Source organism: Triticum urartu, chromosome 3A (genome assembly GCF_056163025.1).
Source record: "Triticum urartu cultivar PI428250 chromosome 3A, HENAU_Tu73, whole genome shotgun sequence".
Taxonomy (NCBI): Eukaryota; Viridiplantae; Streptophyta; class Magnoliopsida; order Poales; family Poaceae; genus Triticum; species Triticum urartu.
The window spans coordinates 654,080,798-654,099,582 of record NC_141875.1 but is presented as its reverse complement, the minus strand read 5'-3'; positions in this window follow the sequence as shown (position 1 = coordinate 654,099,582).

Sequence of the window (18,785 nt, the reverse complement as noted above, 5' to 3'; positions counted from 1 at the left end):
GTTACAATGGTAGGAGATCTGAATATCCGTATCGCCAAGCTTGCCTTCCACGCCAAGGAAAGTCCCTCCCGGACACGGGACGAAGTCTTCAATCTTGTATCTTCATAGTCCTAGAGTCCGGCTAAAGGTATAGTTCGGCTATCCAAACACCCCCTAATCCAGGACTCCCTCACTTACAACTCATCAAGCACCGGAGTGAGGCTTGATGATTTTATTCGGGTAGCGGAAGCGTATATAATACAAGTGACCAACTCCAGGATCGCACGGGACTGACTGGGACTCCTCTAGGCGTCAGACTCGCTATCGAACTCTTCATCCATAAGATCGCCTTTGTCAACATCTAGCCAAATCAACAAGCCAGGTGAGTACTTTGAATGTACTCACAAGACAGTTTGGACATAAGATATAACAAATGCAAACATAATGCACATGAGCAGGTTAGTAATGCACACTCAGGTAATAAATTTGCACTGCACGATAAATAAAAGGAAGTCGGGCGGTAGTCCTCCCGAAATCTGAATAAAATAGCTGAAGACCGATCGGGTGTCTGAAGCGACGCCTCGAAAGGTAAAAAAATAATTTAACATGCCGCAGTCGGGCGTCAGGGCGACACCACATAAAGGGCTTATACTGAAACGTAAATGACAGTACGTGCCACAGTCAGACGTCTAAGCGACATCTCGAAAAGGGCTTATAATGAAAGTAAATAATCAGGATGCCACAGTTGGACGTCTGAGCGACATCACATAAAGGGCTTATATCAAAAGTAAATAACAGGGATGCCACAGTCGGACGTCTGAGTGACATCACATAAAGGGCTTATATCAAAAGTAAATAACCAGAATGCCACAGTCGGACGTCTGAGCGACATCACATAAAGGGCTTATATCAAAAGTAAATAACAAGAATGCCACAGTCGGACGTCTGAGCGACATCACATAAAGGGCTTATATCAAAAGTAAATAACAAGAATGCCGCAGTCGGACGTCTGAGCGACATCACATAAAGGGCTTATATCAAAAGTAAATAACAAGAATGCCGCAGTCGGACGTCTGAGCGACATCACATAAAGGGCTTATATTTCGTCATTCAAATTTAAGTAGCTCATGAATTTAAATCATCCCAAGGAAATACTTAGTACATAATAATAAACTGGTAAGTCCATCCACCGGAATAACATTCAGCCGGGTTTACCATTCTCGGTTTCATGCTCTTTCTCGGAGACTGTCACTGAGACGGATACTGAGACAGACACGGAGACTGACACTAATATGTTGATCAAGGTCCTTGACCATGGACATGGTTACTCGAATGGTTATCACTCTGCAGAGTTTGCACTGTTAATCCACAGCCAACGGATTTCAGTAGTCAAAAAGGACTAGTTCCGTTTACGGTATTTTAGAAGAAACACATCTAACCAGTACACACCCATTCCACATTCTGCTGCCAGGGATCACCCTAGGCAACGTTCAAGAAAAACTCTGACACGGGGAGGCTACTGTTGGGGAACGTAGTAATTTCAAAAAAATTTCCTACGCGCACGCAAGATCATGGTGATGCATAACAACGAGGGGAGAGTATGATCTACGTACCCAACGCAGACCGACTGCGGAAGCGCTGACACGACGTAGAGGAAGTAGTCGTACGTCTTCACGATCCAACCGATCAAGCACCGAAACTACGGCACCTCCGAGTTCGAGCACACGTTCAGCTCGATGATGATCCCCGGACTCCGATCCAGCAAAGTGTCGGGGAAGAGTTCCGTCTGCATGATGGCGTGGTGACGATCTTGATGAACTACAGCAGCAGGGCTTCGCCTAAACTCCGCTACAGTATTATCGAGGAATATGGTGGCAGGGGGCACCGCACACGGCTAAGGAATAGACCACATGGATCAACTTGTGTGTTTCTGGGGTGCCTCTGCCTCAGTATATAAAGGAGCCAAGGGGGAGGGGGGCGCCGGCCAGGAGGAGGGCGCAGGAGGAGTCCTACTCCTTCCGGGAGTAGGACTCCCCCCCCCAATCCTATTCCAACTAGGATTCCCAAGGGGGAAAGAGGGAGAGGGGTGGCCGGCCACCTCTCCTAGTCCTAATAGGACTAGGGGAAGGGGGGAGGCGTGCAGCCCTTATGGGCAGCCCTTTCACCTTTCCACTAAGGCCCAATAAGGCCCATATGGTTCCCGGGGGGTTCCGGTAACCTCCCGGTAACCCGGTAAAATCCTGATTTCACCCGGAACACTTCCGATGTCCAAACATAGGCTTCCAATATATCAATCTTTACGTCTCGACCATTTCGAGACTCCTCTTCATGTCCGTGATCACATCCAGGACTCCGAACAACCTTCGGTACATAAAAATGCATAAACTCATAATATAACTGTCATCGTAACTTTAAGCGTGCGGACCCTACGGGTTTGAGAACAATGTAGACATGACCGAGACACGTCTCCGGTCAATAACCAACAGCGGGACCTGGATGCCCATATTGGCTCCTACATATTCTACGAAGATCTTTATCGGTCAGACCGCATAACAACATACGTTGTTCCCTTTGTCATCGGTATGTTACTTACCCGAGATTCGATCGTCGGTATCCAATACCTAGTTCAATCTCGTTACCGGCAAGTCTCTTTACTCGTTCCGTAATACATCATCTCACAACTAACATATTAGTTGTAATGCTTGCAAGGCTTATGTGATGTGTATTACCGAGAGGGCCCAGAGATACCTCTCCGACAATCGGAGTGACAAATCCTAATCTCGAAATACGCCAACCCAACATCTACCTTTGGAGACACCTGTAATGCTCCTTTATAATCACCCAGTTACGTTGTGACGTTTGGTAGCACCCAAAGTGTTTCTCCGGCAAACGGGAGTTGCATAATCTCATAGTCATAGGAACATGTATAAGTCATGAAGAAAGCAATAGCAACATACTAAACGATCGGGTGCTAAGCTAATGGAATGGGTCATGTCAATCAGATCATTCAACTAATGATGTGACCTCGTTAATCAAATAACAACTCATTGTTCATGGTCAGGAAACATAACCATCTTTGATTAACGAGCTAGTCAAGTAGAGGCATACTAGTGACATTTTGTTTGTCTATGTATTCACACATGTATTATGTTTCCGGTTAATACAATTCTAGCATGAATAATAAACATTTATCATGATTATAAGGAAATAAATAATAATTTATTATTGCCTCTAGGGCATATTTCCTTCAGTCTCCCACTTGCACTAGAGTCAATAATCTAGATTACACTGTAATGATTCTAACACCCATGGAGCCTTGGTGCTGATCATGTTTTGCTCATGGAAGAGGCTTAGTCAACGGGTCAGCAACATTCAGATCCGTATGTATCTTGCAAATCTCTATGTCTCCCACCTGGACTAGATCCTGGATGGAGTTGAAGCGTCTCTTGATGTGTTTGGTCCTTTTGTGAAATCTGGATTCCTTTGCCAAGGCAATTGCACCAGTATTGTCACAAAAGATTTTCATTGGACCCGATGCATTAGGTACGACACCTAGATCGGATATGAACTCCTTCATCCAGACTCCTTCGTTCGCTGCTTCCGAAGCAGCTATGTACTCCGCTTCACATGTAGATCCCGCTACGACGCTTTGTTTAGAACGACACCAACTGACAGCTCCACCGTTTAATCTAAACACATATCCGGTTTGCGATTTAGAATCGCCCGGATCAGTGTCAAAGCTTGCATCAACGTAACCTTTTACGGTGAGCTCTTTGTCACCTCCATATACGAGAAACATATCCTTAGTCCTTTTCAGGTATTTCAGGATGTTCTTGACCGCTGTCCAGTGATCCACTCCTGGATTACTTTGGTACCTCCCTGCTAAACTTATAGCAAGGCACACATCAGGTCTGGTACACAGCATTGCATACATGATAGATCCTATGGCTGATGCATAGGGAACATCTTTCATATTTTCTCTATCTTCTACAGTGGTCGGGCATTGAGTCTTACTCAACTTCACACCTTGTAACACAGGCAAGAACCCTTTCTTTGCTTGATCCATTTTGAACTTCTTCAAAATTTTGTCAAGGTATGTGCTTTGTGAAAGTCCAATTAAGCGTCTTGATCTATCTCTATAGATCTTAATGCCTAATATGTAAGCAGCTTCACCGAGGTCTTTCGTTGAAAAACTTTATTCAAGTATCCCTTTATGCTATTCAGAAATTCTATATCATTTCCAATCAGTAATATGTCATCCACATATAATATCAGAAATGCTACAGAGCTCCCACTCACTTTCTTGTAAATACAGGCTTCTCCGAAAGTCTGTATAAAACCAACTCCGAGATGCTTGCACCAGTCCATAAATGGATCGCTGGAGCTTGCACACTTTGTTAGCTCCCTTTGGATCGACAAAACCTTCCGGTTGCATCATATACAACTCTTCTTCCAGAAATCCATTCAAGAATGCAGTTTTGACATCCATCTGCCAAATTTCATAATCATAAAATGCGGCAATCGCTAACATGATTCGGACGGACTTAAGCATCGCTACGGGTGAGAAGGTCTCATCGTAGTCAATCCCTTGAACTTGCCGAAAACCTTTCGCGACAAGTCGAGCTTTGTAGACAGTAACATTACCATTAGTGTCAGTCTTCTTCTTGAAGATCCATTTATTCTCAATTGCTTGCCGATCATCGGGCAAGTCAACCAAAGTCCATACTTTGTTCTCATACATGGATCCCATCTCAGATTTCATGGCTTCAAGCCACCTTGCGGAATCTGGGTTCACCATCGCTTCTTCATAGTTCGTAGGTTCATCATGATCTAGTAGCATGACTTCCAGAACCGGATTACCGTACCACTCTGGTGCGGATCTTACTCTGGTTGATCTACGAGGTTCAGTAGTATCTTGATCGGAAGTTTCATGATCATTATCATTGGCTTCCTCACTAACTGGTGTAGGTGTCACTGAAACAGTTTTCTGTGATGAACTACTTTCCAGTAAGGGAGAAGGTACAGTTACCTCGTCAAGTTCTACTTTCCTCCCACTCACTTCTTTCAAGAGAAACTCCTTCTCTAGAAAGGATCCATTCTTAGCAACGAATGTCTTGCCTTCGGATCTGTGATAGAAGGTGTACCCAACAGTTTCCTTTGGGTATCCTATGAAGACACATTTCTCCGATTTGGGTTCGAGCTTATCAGGTTGAAGCTTTTTCACGTAAGCATCGCAGCCCCAAACTTTAAGAAACGACAACTTTGGTTTCTTGCCAAACCATAGTTCATAAGGCGTCGTCTCAACGGATTTTGATGGTGCCCTATTTAACGTGAATGCAGCCGTCTCTAGAGCATAACCCCAAAACGATAGCGGTAAATCAGTAAGAGACATCATAGATCGCACCATATCTAGTAAAGTACGATTACGACGTTCGGACACACCATTACACTGTGGTGTTCCGGGTGGCGTGAGTTGCGAAACTATTCCACAGTTTTTCAAATGTACACCAAACTCGTAACTCAAATATTCTCCTCCACGATCAGATCGTAGAAACGTTATTTTCTTGTTACGATGATTTTCAACTTCACTCTGAAATTCTTTGAACTTTTCAAATGTTTCAGACTTATGTTTCATTAAGTAGATATATCCATATCTGCTTAAATCATCTGTGAAGGTGAGAAAATAACGATATCTGCCACGAGCCTCAATATTCATCGGACCACATACATCGGTATGTATGATTTCCAACAAATCTGTTGCTCTCTCCATAGTACCGGAGAACGGTGTTTTAGTCATCTTGCCCATGAGGCACGGTTCGCAAGTACCAAGTGATTCATAATCAAGTGATTCCAAAAGTCCATCAGTATGGAGTTTCTTCATGCGCTTTATACCGATATGACCTAAACGATAGTGCCACAAATAAGTTGCACTTTCATTATCAACTCTGCATCTTTTGGCTTCAACATTATGAATATGTGTATTACTACTATCGAGATTCAATAAAAATAGACCACTCTTCAAGGGTGCATGACCATAAAAGATATTACTCATATAAATAGAACAACCATTATTCTCTGATTTAAATGAATAACCGTCTCGCATTAAACAAGATCCAGATATAATGTTCATGCTCAATGCTGGCACCAAATAACAATTATTTAGGTCTAATATTAATCCCGAAGGTAGATGTAGAGGTAGCGTTCCGACCACGATCACATCGACTTTGGAACCGTTTCCCACGCGCATCGTCACCTCGTCCTTTGCCAGTGCCCGCTTATTCCGTAGTCCCTGCTTCGAGTTGCAAATATTAGCAACAGAACCAGTATCAAACACCCAGGTGCTACTGCGAGCTCTAGTAAGGTACACATCAATAACATGTATATCACATATACCTTTGTTCACCTTGCCATCCTTCTTATCCGCCAAATACTTGGGGCAGTTCCGCTTCCAGTGACCAGTCTGCTTGCAGTAGAAGCACTCAGTTTCAGGCTTAGGTCCAGACTTGGGTTTCTTCTCCTGAGCAGCAACTTGCTTGCCGTTCTTCTTGAAGTTCCCCTTCTTCTTCCCTTTGCCCTTTTTCTTGAAACTAGTGGTCTTGTTAACCATCAACACTTGATGCTCCTTCTTGATTTCTACCTCCGCAGCTTTCAGCATTGCGAAGAGCTCGGGAATAGTCTTGTTCATCCCTTGCGTATTATAGTTCATCACAAAGCTCTTGTAGCTTGGTGGCAGTGATTGGAGAATTCTGTCAATGACGCAATCATCCGGAAGATTAACTCCCAATTGAATCAAGTGATTATTATACCCAGACATTTTGAGTATATGTTCACTGACAGAACTGTTCTCCTCCATCTTGCAGCTATAGAACTTATTGGAGACTTCATATTTCTCAATCCGGGCATTTGCTTGAAATATTAACTTCAACTCCTGGAACATCTCATATGCTCCATGACGTTCAAAACGTCGTTGAAGTCCCGATTCTAAGCCGTAAAGCATGGCACACTGAACTATCGAGTAGTCATCAGCTTTGCTCTGCCAGACGTTCATAACATCTGGTGTTGCTCCAGAAGCAGGCCTGGCACCCAGCGGTGCTTCCAGGACGTAATTCTTCTGAGCAGCAATGAGGATAATCCTCAAGTTACGGACCCAGTCCGTGTAATTGCTACCATCATCTTTCAACTTTGCTCTCTCAAGGAACGCATTAAAATTCAACGGAACAACAGCACGAGCCATCTATCAACATAAACAAGCAAGATACTATCAGGGACTAAGTTCATGATAAATTTAAGTTCAATTAATCATATTACTAAAGAACTCCCACTTAGATAGACATCCCTCTAATGTTCTAAGTGATTACGTGATCCAAATCAACTAAACCATAACCGAGCATCACGTGAGATGGAGTAGTTTTCAATGGTGAACATCGTTTATGTTGATCATATCTACTATATGATTCATGCTCGACCTTTCGGTCTTCGTGTTCCGAGGCCATATCTGCATATGCTAGGCTCGTCAAGTTTAACCCGAGTATTCTGCTTGTGCAAAAATGGCTTGCACCCGTTGTAGATGGACGTAGAGCTTATCACACCCGATCATCACGTGGTGTCTGGGCACGACGAACTTTGGCAATGGAGCATACTCAGGGAGAACACTTCTTGATAATTTAGTGAGAGATCATCTTATAATGCTACCGTCAATCAAAGCAAGATAAGATGCATAAAAAGATAAACACCACATGCAATCAATTTAAGTGATATGATATGGCCATCATCATCTTGTGCTTGTGATCTCCATCTCCGAAGCACCGTCATGATCACCATCGTCACCGGCGCGACACCTTGATCTCCATCGTAGCATCGTTGTCGTCTCGCCAATCTTATGCTTCCACGACTATCACTACCGTTTAGTAATAAAGTAAAGCATTACATCGCGATTGCATTGCATACAATAAAGCGACAACCATATGGCTCCTGCCAGTTGCCGATAACTCGGTTACAAAACATGATCATCTCATACAATAAAATTCAGCATCATGCCTTGACCATATCACATCACAACATGCCCTGAAAAAACAAGTTAGACGTCCTCTACTTTGTTGTTGCAAGTTTTACGTGGCTGCTACGGGCTTAAGTAAGAACCAATCTCACCTACGCATCAAAATCACAATGATAGTTTGTCAAATAGACTCCGTTTTAACCTTCGCAAGGACCGGGCGTAGCCACACTCGGTTCAACTAAAGTTGGAGAGACAGTTGCCCGCAAGCCATCTATGTGCAAAGCACGTCGAGGGAACCGGTCTCGCATAAGCGTACGCGTAAGGTTGGTCCGGGTCGTCTCGTCCAACAATACCGCCGAACCAAAGTATGACATGCTGGTAGGCAGTATGACTTGTATCGTCCACAACTCACTTGTGTTCTACTCGTGCATATGACATCAACATAAATAACCTAGGCTCGGATGCCACTGTTGGGGAACGTAGTAATTTCAAAAAAAATTCCTACGCGCACGCAAGATCATGGTGATGCATAGCAACGAGGGGAGAGTATGATCTATGTACCCAACGCAGACCGACTGCGGAAGCGCTGACACGGCGTAGAGGAAGTAGTCGTACATCTTCACGATCCAACCGATCAAGCACCGAAACTACGGCACCTCCGAGTTCGAGCACACGTTCAGCTCGATGACGATCCCCGGACTCCGATCCAGCAAAGTGTCGGGGAAGAGTTCCGTCAGCACGACGGCGTGGTGACGATCTTGATGAACTACAGCAGCAGGGCTTCGCCTAAACTCCGCTACAGTATTATCGAGGAATATGGTGGCAGGGGGCACCGCACACGGCTAAGGAATAGACCACGTGGATCAACTTCTGTGTTTCTGGGGTGCCTCTGCCTCAGTATATAAAAGAGCCAAGGGGGAGGGGGGCGCTGGCCAGGAGGAGGGCGCAGGAGGAGTCCTACTCCTTCCGGGAGTAGGACTCCCCCCCAATCCTATTCCAACTAGGATTCCCAAGGGGGAAAGAGGGAGAGGGGTGGCCGGCCACCTCTCCTAGTCCTAATAGGACTAGGGGAAGGGGGGAGGCGCGCAGCCCTTATGGGCAGCCCTTTCACCTTTCCACTAAGGCCCAATAAGGCCCATATGGTTCCCGGGGGGTTCCGGTAACCTCCCGGTAACCCGGTAAAATCCCGATTTCACCCGGAACACTTCCGATGTCCAAACATAGGCTTCCAATATATCAATCTTTACGTCTCGACCATTTCGAGACTCCTCTTCATGTCCGTGATCACATCCGGGACTCCGAACAACCTTCGGTACAGCAAAATGCATAAACTCATAATATAACTGTCATCGTAACTTTAAGCGTGCGGACCCTACGGGTTCGAGAACAATGTAGACATGACCGAGACACGTCTCCGGTCAATAACCAACAACGGGACCTGGATGCCCATATTGGCTCCTACATATTCTACGAAGATCTTTATCGGTCAGACCGCATAACAACATACGTTGTTCCCTTTGTCATCGGTATGTTACTTGCCCGAGATTCAATCGTTGGTATCCAATACCTAGTTCAATCTCGTTACCGGCAAGTCTCTTTACTCGTTCCGTAATACATCATCTCACAACTAACATATTAGTTGTAATGCTTGCAAGGCTTATGTGATGTGTATTACCGAGAGGGCCCAGAGATACCTCTCCGACAATCGGAGTGACAAATCCTAATCTCGAAATACGCCAACCCAACATCTACCTTTGGAGACACCTGTAATGCTCCTTTATAATCACCCAGTTACGTTGTGACGTTTGGTAGCACCCAAAGTGTTCCTCCGGCAAACGGGAGTTGCATAATCTCATAGTCATAGGAACATGTATAAGTCATGAAGAAAGCAATAGCAACATACTAAACGATCGGGTGCTAAGCTAATGGAATGGGTCATGTCAATCAGATCATTCAACTAATGATGTGACCTCGTTAATCAAATAACAACTCATTGTTCATGGTCAGGAAACATAACCATCTTTGATTAACGAGCTAGTCAAGTAGAGGCATACTAGTGACATTTTGATTGTCTATGTATTCACACATGTATTATGTTTCCGGTTAATACAATTCTAGCATGAATAATAAACATTTATCATGATTATAAGTAAATAAATAATAACTTTATTATTGCCTCTAGGGCATATTTCCTTCAGCTACAACCTCGAATAGCATGGGATCAAATTTATATTCGCGCGCTCTAAGGGGTTCCCCCCTCTCGGTCCCAACCGGAAACACCCATGCCCCCTGAATGGATGATGGGCTTTAATCCAGGGCCATGGAACCCTCATCACGGCCCCTCTATTTGGTGTGTACAAGGAGAGAGGTTTGCAACTTACTAAACCGCATTCTTTGCAGAAAACATGTGGTAGCACGGACGGGGATGAACGGGAACAAGACTTGATCCATGTTAACACTGGAGTTACATGGTTGACATAAGACTGGCATGCTTCAACAATACCATCTTACAACCTATCATGCCACCACATGATCAAGTTATCTCACCATCATATGAACACATCAAACTTCGAAGCTCACCTGTAGCTTGCCTTGCATGCAATATAACATTCATAATATGCTTATATAAATGTGCCATGAGAAAACTACTCAAGCAAACATGCAAAACACTCATCATATCAAAGGTTCAAACATGCTTGCCTGGTTCGGAGCAGTCGGAGTCTAGCTCGGCGAAGTTTGCGGTTCCGTCACCTCCTTCAGTATCTACGGTATAAAAGAAATTGGATACTAACATAAATACCGTGTGTGCATAAAATTGTATTCAAATATTTTTCAAATAAATATGATAAAAAATTAGACAGAAAAATAAATATGACAGAAAAAGAATCAACTCAAAATCATCTTTTGTTTAAAACTTATAAAGGTTTCAGTCCAGGGACTAATCTGTTATAAACAGAAAACTATCCAAGGGCCAGTTTATAGAAACAGAAAATGCTTCAGTTAGAAATACGCCAACCCAAAAGGGAAAGCGTACTTTGCCCAAAGGCGTTTTCAAAAAACGGTTCAAATAAGAGAGGAGAGGCTCACGAGGGGGTCCCACCCGTCAGGTTTGAATTTCAAAACAGAGTTCACCGGCGCCCGAGGCTTGCGGTGGTCACCGGCGTCGATCCACGGCGAGGTAGGGGAAACGTAGGGTACCTACGGGTTCACAAAGCTCTTCCACGTCTGTGGGTGGTGGAGTTGGTTGTCGGCGAGCACCACGTCAACGGCAGCCTCCACTTCGGCGGACGGTGGTTCGGGCGGTGGTGGATTTCATCGAGGAGGGCTGCAGATGCCAAATTGAGGCTAGGGTCAGAAGAGTGGGAGCACTAGGAGGCTACTGGCAAGGTTTCGGAGGCGGGGGTGCCCTTACTGGAGAGAATCGTGCCGGAGCCTGAAGCGGATCGGGGCGGCCGGAGTCGGGGAAGAAGGCCTCCTCGAGGTCCTCCTAGTGGCTGGGCGCGGCTCTGGTGAGGTGGAGGGGTGGTGCTGGGTTGAAGGCGAGCTTGGGGCCTCCTTTTATAGCCGGCCCGAGGCGGTTGCTAAGAACGGGATAACTCCGGCGAGCGATTACGACGAGGCAGTGGTCGGGCTGGAGGTTTAGGTGATTGGGCATCATCGGGTTGGTCCACTGGTTCCGTTGAAGGGATAAACTTGGTATGACTTGGGTGATACTCCAAGCTCTCGATGGAACAGCCTCACGGGCACGTCAGTGGCAGGGAGCGCGCTCTGAGCTTTCCAGGCCATGACGACGGCTCTGCAGCACGTACAGGGGAGGGGACTTTTGGGGAACGTAGTAATTTCAAAAATTTTCCTACGCACACGCAAGATCATGGTGATGCACATCAACGAAAGGGGAGAGTGTGATCTACGTACCCTTGTAGACCGACAGCGGAAGCGTTAGCACAACGCGGTTAATGTAGTCGTACGTCTTCATGGCCCGACCGATCAAGTACCGAAACTATGGCACCTCCAAGTTTTAGCACACGTTCAGCTCGATGATGATCCCCGGACTCCGATCCAGCAAAGTGTCGGGGAAGAGTTCCGTCAGCACGACGGCGTGGTGACGATCTTGATGTACTATCGTCGCAGGGCTTCGCCTAAGCACCGCTACAATATTATCGAGGATTATGGTGGAAGGGGGCACCGCACACGGCTAAGAATATGATCACGTGAATCAACTTCTGTGTCTAGGGGTGCCCCCTGCCCCCGTATATAAAGGATCAAGGGGAGGAGGCCGGCCGGCCCCTATGGCGCGCCAAGGAGGAGTCCTCCTCCTAGTAGGAGTAGGACTCCTACTAGGAGGGGGAAAGAAGTGGGGAGGGAGAAGGAAAGGGGGGCGCCGGCCCCCCTCTCCTAGTCCAATTCGGACCAGGGGGGAGGAGGCGCGCGGCCCACCTTTGGCTGCCCCTCTCTCTCTCTCCACTAAGGCCCGTATGGCCCATTACTTCTCCCGGGGGGGGGGGTCCGGTAACCCTCCGGCTCTCTAGTTTTCTCTGAAATCACCCGGAACACTTCCGATGTCCGAATATAGCCGTCCAATATATCAATCGTTATGTCTCGACCATTTCGAGACTCCTTGTCATGTCCGTGATCACATCCGGGACTCCGAACTAACTTCGGTACATCAAAACTCATAAACTCATAATATAACTGTCATCGAAACCTTAAGCGTGCGGACCCTACGGGTTCGAGAACAATGTAGACATGACCGAGACACGTCTCCGGTCAATAACCAATAGCGGAACCTGGATGCTCATATTGGCTCCTACATATTCTATGAAGATCTTTATCGGTCAGACCGCATAACAACATACGTTGTTCCCTTTGTCATCAGTATGTTACTTGCCCGAGATTCGATCGTCGGTATCTCAATACCTAGTTCAATCTCGTTACCGGCAAGTCTCTTTACTCGTTCCGTAATACATCATCTCACAACTAACTCATTAGTTGCAATGCTTGCAAGGCTTATGTGATGTGCATTACCGAGAGGGCCCAGAGATACCTCTCCGACAATCGGAGTGACAAATCCTAATCTCGAAATACGCCAACCCAACATGTACCTTTGGAGACACCTCTAGAGTACCTTTATAATCACCCATTTACGTTGTGACGTTTGGTAGCACACAAAGTGTTCCTCCGGCAAACGGGAGTTGCATAATCTCATAGTCATAGGAACATGTATAAGTTATGAATAAAGCAATAGCAACATACTAAACGATCGGGTTCTAAGCTAATGGAATGGGTCATGTCAATCAGATCATTCACCTAATGATGTGATCCCGTTAATCAAATAACAACTCTTTGTTCATGGTTGGGAAACATAACCATCTTTGATTAACGAGCTAGTCAAGTAGAGGCATACTAGTGACACTCCGTTTGTCTATGTATTCACACATGTATTATGTTTTCGGTTAATACAATTCCAGCATGAATAATAAACATTTATCATGATATAAGGAAATAAATAATAACTTTATTATTGCCTCTAGGGCATATTTCCTTCAGTCTCCCACTTGCACTAGAGTCAATAATCTAGATTACACAGTAATGATTCTAACACCCATGGAGCCTTGGTGCTGATCATGTTTTGCTCGTGGAAGAGGCTTAGTCAATGGGTCTGCAACATTCAGATCCGTATGTATCTTGCAAATCTCTATGTCTCCCACCTGGACTAGATCCCGGATGGAATTGAAGCGTCTCTTGATGTGCTTGGTTCTCTTGTGAAATCTGGATTCCTTTGCCAAGGCAATTGCACCAGTATTGTCACAAAAGATTTTCATTAGACCCGATGCACTAGGTATGACACCTAGATCGGATATGAACTCCTTCATCCAGACTCCTTCATTTGCTGCTTCCGAAGCAGCTATGTACTCCGCTTCACATGTAGATCCCGCCACAATGCTTTGTTTAGAACTGCACCAACTGACAGCTCCACCGTTTAATGTAAACACATATCCGGTTTGCGATTTAGAATCGTTCGGATTAGTGTCAAAGCTTGCATCAACGTAACCTTTTACGATGAGCTCTTTGTCACCTCCATATATGAGAAACATATCCTTAGTCCTTTTCAGGTATTTCAGGATGTTCTTGACCGCTGTCTAGTGATCCAGTCCTGGATCACTTTGGTACCTCCCTGCTAGACTTATAGCAAGGCACACATCAGGTCTGGTACACAGCATTGCATACATGATAGAGCCTATGGCTGAAGCATAGGGAACATCTTTCATTTTCTCTTTATCTTCTGCAGTGGTCGGGCATTGAGTCTTACTCAACTTCACACCTTGTAACACAGGCAAGAACCCTTTCTTTGCTTGATCCATTTTGAACTTCTTCAAAACTTTGTCAAGGTATGTGCTTTGTGAAAGTCCAATTAAGCGTCTTGATCTATCTCTATAGATCTTAATGCCTAATATGTAAGCAGCTTCACCGAGGTCTTTCATTGAAAAACTCTTATTCAAGTATCCCTTTATGCTATCCAGAAATTCTATATCATTTCCAATTAGTAATATGTCATCCACATATAATATCAGAAATGCTACAGAGCTCCCACTCACTTTCTTGTAAATACAGGCTTCTCCAAAAGTCTGTATAAAACCAAATGCTTTGATCACACTATCAAAGCATTTATTCCAACTCCGAGAGGCTTGCACCAGTCCATAAATGGATTGCTGGAGCTTGCACACTTTGTTAGCTCCCTTTGGATCGACAAAACCTTCTGGTTGCATCATATACAACTCTTCTTCCAGAAATCCATTCAGGAATGCAGTTTTGACATCCATCTGCCAAATTTCATAATCATAAAATGCGGCAATTGCTAACATGATTCGGACAGACTTAAGCATCGCTACGGGTGAGAAGGTCTCATCGTAGTCAATCCCTTGAACTTGCCAAAAACCTTTTGCGACAAGTCGAGCTTTGTAGACAGTAATATTACCGTCAGCGTCAGTCTTCTTCTTGAAGATCAATTTATTCTCAATTGCTTGCCGATCATCGGGCAAGTCAATCAAAGTCCATACTTTGTTCTCATACATGGATCCCATCTCAGATTTCATGGCTTCAAGCCATTTTGCGGAATCTGGGCTCACCATCGCTTCTTCATAGTTCGTAGGTTCATCATGATCTAGTAGCATGACTTCTAGAACAGGATTGCCGTACCACTCTGGTGCAGATCTCACTCTAGTTGATCTACGAGGTTCAGTAGTATCTTGTTCTGAAGTTTCATGATCATCATCATTAGCTTCCTCACTAACTGGTGTAGGTGTCACAGAAACAGGTTTTTGTGATGTACTACTTTCCAATAAGGGAGTAGGTACAGTTACCTCGTCAAGTTCTACTTTCCTCCCAGGCTCCCACTCACTTCTTTCGAGAGAAACTCCTTCTCGAGAAAGTTTCCGAATTTAGCAACAAAAGTCTTGCCTTCGGATCTGTGATAGAAGGTATATCCAATAGTTTCTTTGGATATCCTATGAAGACACATTTCTTCGATTTGGGTTCGAGCTTATCAGGTTGAAGCTTTTTCACATAAGCATCGCAGGCCCAAACTTTCAGAAACGACAACTTTGGTTTCTTGCCAAACCACAGTTCATAAGGCGTCGTCTCAACGGATTTTGATGGTGCCCTATTTAACGTGAATGCGGCCGTCTCTAGAGCGTATCCCCAAAACGATAGCGGTAAATCAGTAAGAGACATCATAGATCGCACCATATCTAGTAAAGTATGATTACGACGTTCGGACACACCATTACGCTGTGGTGTTCCGGGTGGCGTGAGTTGCGAAACTATTCCACAATTTTTCAAATGTACACCAAACTCGTAACTCAAATATTCTCCTCCACGATCAGATTGTAGGAATTTTATTTTCTTGTTACGATGATTTTCAACTTCACTCTGAAATTCTTTGAACTTTTCAAATGTTTCAGACTTGTGTTTCATTAAGTAGATATACCCATATCTGCTTAAGTCATCTGTGAAGGTGAGAAAATAACGATATCCGCCACGAGCCTCAACGTTCATCGGACCACATACATCTGTATGTATGATTTCCAACAAATCTGTTGCTCTCTCCATAGTACCGGAGAACGGTGTTTTTGTCATCTTACCCATAAGGCACGGTTCGCAAGTACCAAGTGATTCATAATCAAGTGGTTCCAAAAGCCCATCAGTATGGAGTTTCTTCATGCGCTTTATACCGATATGACCCAAACGGCAGGGCCACTAATAAGTTGCACTATCATTATCAACTCTGCATCTTTTGGCTTCAACACTATGAATATGTGTGTCACTACTATCGAGATTCAATAAAAATAGACCACTCTTTAAGGGTGCATGACCATAAAAGATATTACTCATATAAATAGAACAACCATTATTCTCAGATTTAAATGAATAACCGTCTCACATCAAACAAGATCCAGATATAATGTTCATGCTTAACGCTGGCACCAAATAACAATTATTTAGGTCTAATATTAATCCCGAAGGTAGATGTAGAGGTAGCGTGCCGACCGCGATCACATCGACTTTGGAACCGTTTCCCACGTGCATCGTCACCTCGTCCTTAGCCAATCTTCGCTTAATCCGTAGTCCCTATTTCGAGTTGCAAATATTAGCAACAGAACTAGTATCAAATACCCAGGTGCTACTGCGAGCATTAGTAAGGTACACATCAATAACATGTATATCACATATACCTTTGTTCACCTTGCCATCCTTCTTATCCGCCAAATACTTGGGGCAGTTCCGCTTCCAATGACCAGTCTGCTTGCAGTAGAAGCACTCAGTTTCAGGCTTAGGTCCAGGTTTGGGTTTCTTCTCTTGAGTAGCAAATTGCTTGCTGTTCCTTTTGAAGTTCCCCTTCTTCTTCCCTTTGCCCTTTTTCTTGAAACTAGTGGTCTTGTTGACCATCAACACTTGATGCTCCTTCTTGATTTCTACCTCCGCAACTTTCAGCATTGCGAAGAGCTCGGGAATAGTCTTATTCATCCCTTGCATATTATAGTTCATCACGAAGCTCTTGTAGCTTGGTGGCAGTGATTGGAGAATTCTGTCAATGACGCAATCATCAGGAAGATTAACTCCCAATTGAATCAAGTGATTATTATACCAAGACATTTTGAGTATATGCTCACTGACAGAACTGTTCTCCTCCATCTTGCAGCTATAGAACTTATTGGAGACTTCATATCTCTCAATCCGGGCATTTGCTTGAAATATTAACTTCAACTCCTGGAACATCTCATATGCTCCATGACGTTCAAAACGTCGTTGAAGTCCCGATTCTAAGCCGTAAAGCATGGCACACTGAACTATCAAGTAGTCATCAGCTTTGCTCTGCCAGACGTTCATAACATCTGGTGTTGCTCCAGCAGCAGGCCTGGCACCCAGCGGTGCTTCCAGGACATAATTCTTCTGTGCAGCAATGAGGATAATCCTCAAGTTACAGACCCAGTCCGTGTAATTGCTACCATCATTTTTCAACCTTGCTTTCTCAAGGAACGCATTAAAATTCAACGGAACAACAACACGAGCCATCTATCTACAATCAAGCATAAACAAGCAAGATACTATCAGGTACTAAGTTTCATGATAAATTTAGGTTCAATTAATTTACTTAAAGAACTCCCACTTAGATAGACATCCCTCTAATCCTCTAAGTGATTACGTGATCCAAATCAACTAAACCATGTCCGATCATCACGTGAGATGGAGTAGTTTCATTGGTGAACATCACTATGTTGATCATATCTACTATATGATTCACGCTCGACCTTTCGGTCTCCGTGTTCCGAGGTCATATCTGTATATGCTTGGCTCATCAAGTATAACCTGAGTATTCCGCGTGTGCAACTGTTTTGCACCCGTTGTATTTGAACGTAGAGCCTATCACACCCGATCATCATGTGGTGTCTCAGCACGAAGAACTTTCGCAACGGTGCATACTCAGGGAGAACACTTCTTGATAATTAGTGAGAGATCTTCTTATAATGCTACCGTCAATCAAAGCAAGATAAGATGCATAAAAGATAAACATCACATGCAATCAATATAAGTGATATGATATGGCCATCATCATCTTGTGCTTGTGATCTCCATCTTCGAAGCACCGTCGTGATCACCACCGTCACCGGTGCGACACCTTGATCTCCATCGTAGCATCGTTGCCGTCTCGCCAATCTTATGCTTCCACGACTATCGCTACTGCTTAGTGATAAAGTAAAGCATTACAGCGCGATTGCACTGCATACAATAAAGCGATAACCATATGGCTCCTGCCAGTTGCCGATAACTCGGTTACAAAACATGATCATCTCATACAATAAAATTTAGCATCATGTCTTGACCATATCACATCACAACATGCCCTGCAAAAACAAGTTAGACGTCCTCTACTTTGTTGTTGCAAGTTTTACGTGGCTGCTACGGGCTTAAGCAAGAACCAATCTTACCTACGCATCAAAACCACAACGATAGTTTGTCAAGTTGGTGCTGTTTTAACCTTCGCAAGGATCGGGCGTAGCCACACTCGGTTCAACTAAAGTTGGAGAAACTGTCACCCGCAAGCCACCTATGTGCAAAGCACGTCGGGAGAACCGGTCTCGCGTAAGCGTACGCGTAATGTCGGTCCGGGCCGCTTCGTCCAATAATACCGCGGAACCAAAGTATGACATGCTGGTAAGCAGTATGACTTATATTGCCCACAACTCACTTGTGTTCTACTCGTGCATATAACATCAACATATAAAACCTAGGCTCGGATGCCACTGTTGGG